We start from the raw sequence: 6980 nt of genomic DNA, 5'->3' as shown, positions 1-6980 counted from the left end.
ATAAAACATAAAAAATTATACACTTTTTATAGGGCCCTGATATCTTAGGATGTTCTTAAGACTATGAACTATATAACTATGAAAAGTTTTACTGAAACCGTCAACATTTAATTTTAACAATTAACTACAATTTAACAACCTGGGCCTTCCTCAAAAACTGATCAGAATTTTTGCCCAAATAATGGGGTTTTGAAAATTTGAAGACAGTTCAGGATGTTAGCAAAAACGAGAAAAAAACAATTTGTAATTTGCCATAAACTGTAGAAAAACGGCTTGGCTGATTGTCTCGCAAAACTAATCAACACGAGTCATCAAATGGCTTTTAAATATTTGACATCAATGCAGCCGTTTTTACAAATCGTCAACAAAAGTCAAACTTCAGCTCACACACGCACATATTTTGCAATTTTGGTGTCTAACGATTCAGAATGACTTAAAACATTAAATTTCAAAATTTTCAAAATAAGTGCACAAAATGACACTGACAAGACAACCTTTCCGGACGATCCAATATTGAGTAACACAGAGAATTTAGAACTAAATGATTTTTCATAAACGTTTTTTTTACCATTTATTTCATTTTAATTAGTTGTGGGATAAGTGAACTTTTAAATTATAAATTTAATTATAAATTTTAATATAACCATGATAATTATAGTTATACTATGAATGCGTGTATGATGATAATAATAAGAGACCAATTGCGCATTTGAAGTGATAAGATTTGCTAGCCGATTCACTTTTATTATCTACTACATTAGACGATCGATAAATTTGAACTTATTCATAGTAATTGTAAATGAAAATTTGAAAATATTTATTAGTTAATTTATTAAAACCACTAACATTGCCGCCGAAGTGTCGAAGCATGTTTGATAACTAATAACGACGCTCGGCTTGGTCAGTTATCGTTGAAATATTTGCAGACAAAATATTCATCGATACGTCATTGTTATTATCGATAATATATTTTATCTCAAGCTGTTAATGCACAAAGATAACAAAAATATCGGCCAGTGATGAAAAACGCAATATTAACATATTTGAGGTTATACACATTCACACTCTCTATTATTTGGGAATAGACCACCATTCCGTACCCGATTGATTGTAGATGATTAGGAATAACTTGTATATGGTAAAGTAGAAAAAGTTTCTTTCAATTACCTGGTTAAAATCGGAACTACACACCGCGGTCACACACACTGCACTGAGATTCGACAACCGAATAAATCAGACCGCCAACCATCAGCGAACTGATGACAACTGCAGGCCGTCAGAGACCAACTATACAATGTTGAAGTTCTTATCTTTTCGCTAGCGATTAAAAAGATTACGACATCGTTCCGAAGTAACATTACACACAAAAGCGTTAAAACTTAATTCAATATTATCGCAATTATAAAGTTGAGCACGTGAATACGGAAAACGGATCCCATTGGCCACGGCGATCCCATTGGCCCAAAATTCAGAGCACATGATCACAGTCACCGTCGCTACCAGATTTGCATTGGCCGGGCAAAATAAATAATAGACGTAGTAAAATTTACTTTATACATTTTTTTTATTTTTTGCCAGAAAATCCAATTGCTAATTACCATTTTTTTACATCAAAATTGGAAAAGGTATGTATGTGTGACCAAATTTCTTCTGTACAACGTTTTCTCAAAAATTGGTCTACCAATTTCAAAACTAATTGATGATTTTTGTTATGAACTATCGTTGATTCGCGTAATGATCAGTCCAGCAGTTTTTTCTATAATTAGCACCTGCAAAATTGTTGGGATATACACCGTGTATATTCTGTGTTTTGGTACTGATTACCGTTGACGATCACGCTCAAATAAAATAAATTTTTAGAACACCTTTTAAGGCCAAAAATCGAAAATGAAAATTTTTGCATGTCTTCACGTTTTAGGGCTTCTGAACATTTTAAGGCATACCTCAGAAAAAATGGACGTGTGTGTGTAAGTGAAGAGACAATTTTTCGTCGACGATTTCGGGCGTATGAATGAACCAATTTGAAAAATTCAAAAAGCAATCGATTCCTATTGATATGGAGATGTGCTGATTAGTTTTTGGCAAAGGCAGGTACAGCCATTACAGTGATACGGAGTAAAGAGTGCAGAAAATATAAACCGAGCTTTTGAGAGAACGGAGTATCCGATTTAATGATCTAAAAAATATTCTGCTTGTGTTGGCAAAACAATTGTTTTTAGAATTTTGAGAATTAGAAAAATATTTCTTTTCCTAAAAAATTTTATGTATATCGAAAATAATTCAGATTTTAATTTTAATTCTGGATAAGGTTCCTAAGGATAAAGCTCACTTATATGCTTCAAATAAATAATTTTAACTTTGTAATTCAGTTTATATAATTCTTATAAATATTAGACAATGTTACAGTATTTATAATAATCTATTTCAAAACATTTAAAATTCCTCGAACATTTCGTTACGGTACGGGAAGTTACAGCAATTTGCCTCAAGGCACGATGCCATAATACACCACTAGTTTAATTCATGAAATTACAGATATTAGAAGTTTGTCCAAAAAGGTGTCAATTAAAAATCGAATTGATTAGTATCTAGTGAAAACCAAAAATATCAAAATGAGCAGCTGAAAACTTTATCTCAATTCATATTGATCAAGTCGATTATTTACACATATCGTGAGGTCATGCAACTTTCCTCAAGGCCAAATACCATATAAACCTACTTTTGAACAATTTTACTTCCTTCTATGAGCTTTTGTGTTATTAGAAAACAACCCAGTGGTTGACCATTATTTATATAAGATTTGTTGTCCCATACATCAACAGAACCTGGAATTTTGTGGCAGCAAGGCTAAAACTCTTACCACAAACAATAAAAAAGATATTTAGTAAATTAGCATAAAAAACCCTTCACATTGTCAGCTCAAACACTTCTCATTTTAAAATCAATGGACAAATGACGTAACCAACAAATACTTTTGTAATCGCACTTCGTAATTTGTAATATGTATGTTGTTCTAAGCCTGAGGCAAATATCAATATATGAATCATAAATAGCAAAAGTTTTTTGAGAACGTAGTTTCTAAATCAATTCATGTTCCTCGATTGTGTTTTATCAAAAAACTATTTAGTATCGATACGATAAGTTTGATAAATAAATAACAGTATACAAATTTATAACAATCATACATGGTAATATGAGATTAATTAATGTACCTTGAGACGTAGAAGAACCTGAAGAAATATTTCATGTAGAAAATTCAATCCAAGCGGTTGGGGTGCAACAGTCACTTACCTGGAAAAGAAAAAAATAATTATAATTACTTTCATTACATATTCTTACAAATTTAAATTAATATATGTCATAGTTATCTACTAATGGCAACATGTGTTGAATAGATGTTTTCTTGAAGGTATTCTAAAACGTGACACAATTCAGAAAAATTTCTTCATCATTGATGATTTAGCAGAAGATTAAAATGTGTCTATCAAAATGTATGTGGGAATCATAAGAACCTGTTTTAGAAGTTGTGTATCGTAAATCTTCAACAACAATCATTTTCGAACAAACGCTGACCTACGCAATTGGAGTTGAGTATGATATACAATATTACGTAAAATTATGTGCTACTCATATAAGGCAACAAATTGAAATGACAAACTATATCAATGAATTTATTAAGAATAAATTACTTGAATAAAATCGCTAAAATACCTCAAGAAGTAAGACCTCTTGCCCTCGTAGTGACCTCAATCACTGGCAATGGTAGATGATTTGTATATTTTTTCTAACGCCTTCTATTCTTTACCAAATCAATAAAAAAATATTCTTGTATTTTTTTCACTACATTAGTTTATAGATTACAATTCTATAGGTCTACATACCCCTATTCGGAATACACCAATTCACCACTTCAGACTATGAGTGTTGATAATTTTGTTTAAAAAATCATTTCTACTCATTATTTTTTCAATAAGTATTATTTGCACATCCTGACGATATATTCTATGGGCTCTGGACCAATTCCACATTCACAGAATAGGATTTTCATAGAAAAGCAAGAAAGGACAAAATCAATGGAAGCAATGTTCAGGTCATGGAGCAACAGAAACAAGGGAGATTTGATTTGATATTCCAAATAACAAGAAGAACTAATTGGACAAAAATGATGAACAGGAAACCAATGGTAAAAGAGTAACTGGTTACAAGAAAATTAGTGACATGCAGAAGAAAATATGAGAAAACCTGTGAGACTTATAATTGACATCAGAAGAGACAAAAAAGACAACATAACAGTAGAACTGCTTAAGGATTGAAGAATCTAATCACCTTGATAACTAATATATGAATAATCAGGAAATTGCCAAAGGTATTTTTGGATGTGCCATCCGCATTTTATAAGAAGCCCAAAATTGTGCGCAGAGTGACCACAGGACAATATGCCTGACTTCGCACACTGGTAAGTTCTACCCAAAACTCTTACTGGACGACTCTAAAGTAAGATCAAACATCATTTATGAGTCAACAATATGTTCACAAGTGAAAATAGCCATTGTCCAACATTGATGCACCAATAAAAAGTCAGCCCTATTAGATGAATTCTGATCATCAAATATGGATGGATTAACCATTGGGTTACCATCTAAAAATACGAAGTAAGGAGAAGTTTCAGCCCAACAGCTTATAGCTCTATATTTTCAAGTGAAAATCGTTGTCAGTGCTGTGTGACAACAGGCTGCTCGAAGTGGGTATCGAACCCGGAACCTCTGAATCAAGTCCCGTCGTTCTTAACCGCTTTGTATAAAAATAAACTGTGGAATAATTGATAGATCAGAGATCATAGATTTAGATAATAGTATGTAGCAGAAGCACAATGAATACCGTCGTGCCCGAAGCTAAGTATTACAATCAAGGTATTCTAAGATCCATCGTCCTTGTAACATCTTTGATACAACAAACGTATAATAATTTATCAATAAGTAAAACAAACAGTGCCAGCCGAGCGCGTTAGGTTAGGAATCAACCTGTAACACATATCCGGGTGCGGTAAATTACGATAATGCGGGCAGAGTGATGTGTGTAGTGTGATGTGTGCATGTGAAATGCGATATGGCTCGTTACGCTTTTCGTTAGTCACATATTTGCGTCACAATGCGGATGGATTTGTTATCGGCGATGTGACATAACTTGGAAAAGAATTAAAACAACTAAAAAAAAACTCTCAATTGCTTATACTAAAAATATCCGAAATGGTATTGTTATGCCATCTGGTCAGTTTTCTAAACTAACCAACTAATATTCAGTTGGATTTACATGCAATCGTGCAAGGCAGAATATCTAGGACGACATCACAGAAGCTAGAAGGACTCTTTCTCTCGATTCATGATCGTGGAAAACTATACCATATTAGAATCAAAATTCGCAAGTTCTGTGTTAAAATTTATTTGTGTATTGTGAAATTTGTGACATACCACAGTGCGTTAAAAATTAATCTTAAAATTTTGGTTTGAGTTTTTTTGATTTCGATGTAGTGCCTCATGTCACCATACATCCATATTGGAAAAGTTAACAGTTCTTCAGATAATATTTTTTTTTTCAAGATTAAAACCTGAAAATTTTTGCAGTACTAGAAACAAAATAAGAGCTTGCCTTGATAATTCCACCATACATCCATATTAGTTTTATCCATGGCCGGTCCTAGGGTCCTCAGCGCCAGCATAGCATTTTGTTTCTAGACCTTCCACCCCCCTATTATTTTAACTGTTTCAACAGTTTATCATTAAATTATATACAAATTTACTTTAATTTAATATTATATAAAAATGTATAAAATTCCGCTTTTTAATTTTTTTAGAAGATTGTGGCGATGTGTCCTTTTTTGTTGTCGCATTACCGAACCATTTTTCAATTCTTATTCTCTATTCAAACTTTTTAGGACATTCAAAAATTTCAGTAATAAGACAAGTATATTTATTGTTTGCAACAATATTGTTAAATTTTCAATTGTTTCTAATTGGGGTTTTGAAATATCATTTATTTTGGGGACTTTATGCCATTTACTCTATTGAGCAAATCATGCCAAGAGAGCAAAAAAATTCTAGCCTTTCATTATTAAACATAACACTAGAACTACATGTTGTATTTTTTTTTTAATTTTTCATTATTTAAAATATCCAAAATTGCATCGTGAACTTCTCCTAATAATTGATATCGTAAGCTCCAAATTGTATATATTCATCTTCACTTACCCATCAGATTGTTGTTTTGAAGTTAAATATTTAACGTTTTAAAAGTATTTAATCCAGTCATTATTATATCCAAGTTCCCCTTGGAATTCGAGATACCCAGCGGTATGTCTGTAAATACTTGTATATTGACACCCTAAAGTTGTCTCAAAACCTACATATGGTGGGGTGTCATATACAAGTATTTACAGACTTACAGCTGGGCATCTCGAATTCCGAGATTCTTACCTAATTTAAGCTTAAATGACTAGACTAATTGTCCCCAGATTAGTAAAAGATATAGAGAAATTGTATATTTCTTGAATGATATTGAAAAAACTATATTATAAATTTCATATCCGAATCTCGTTTTGGCGCCCCCTAAGGCGTGCGCCGGCATTTTTTGCATGCATCGCATTCAAAGTAGGACCGGCCCTGGTTTTATCACACTCTTGCAGAACAGTTATTTTTTTCTACATACAATTTAGGGTTTCGAATAATTAGTCAATATATTCCTTCATTTTTGTATTTTAATAAACAAATCAGAGACCCACTAAAGTTCTACAGTTGAAGACATCTTACTATCACCAGACAATAGAAGGACTGAAAAGGATATGGCTAGAATTTATTTAAAAAACTCATATCGAAGGCAAAGCAATGTTTATTATATCACTATATCAAGCTAAAATCATAGTCCTCTCTCATTCTTTTAGTCAAAGGTTATCCTACTCAATTCGAACACCATCTTCCTTAAAAATA

This window comes from Ctenocephalides felis, unplaced genomic scaffold, assembly GCF_003426905.1.
Source record: "Ctenocephalides felis isolate EL2017-DRISC unplaced genomic scaffold, ASM342690v1 CF-g0.4_SCAFFOLD_01886, whole genome shotgun sequence".
Lineage (NCBI taxonomy): Eukaryota > Metazoa > Arthropoda > Insecta > Siphonaptera > Pulicidae > Ctenocephalides > Ctenocephalides felis.
The sequence above is the reverse complement of the archived record's forward strand: the minus strand, read 5'-3'. Positions refer to the sequence as shown.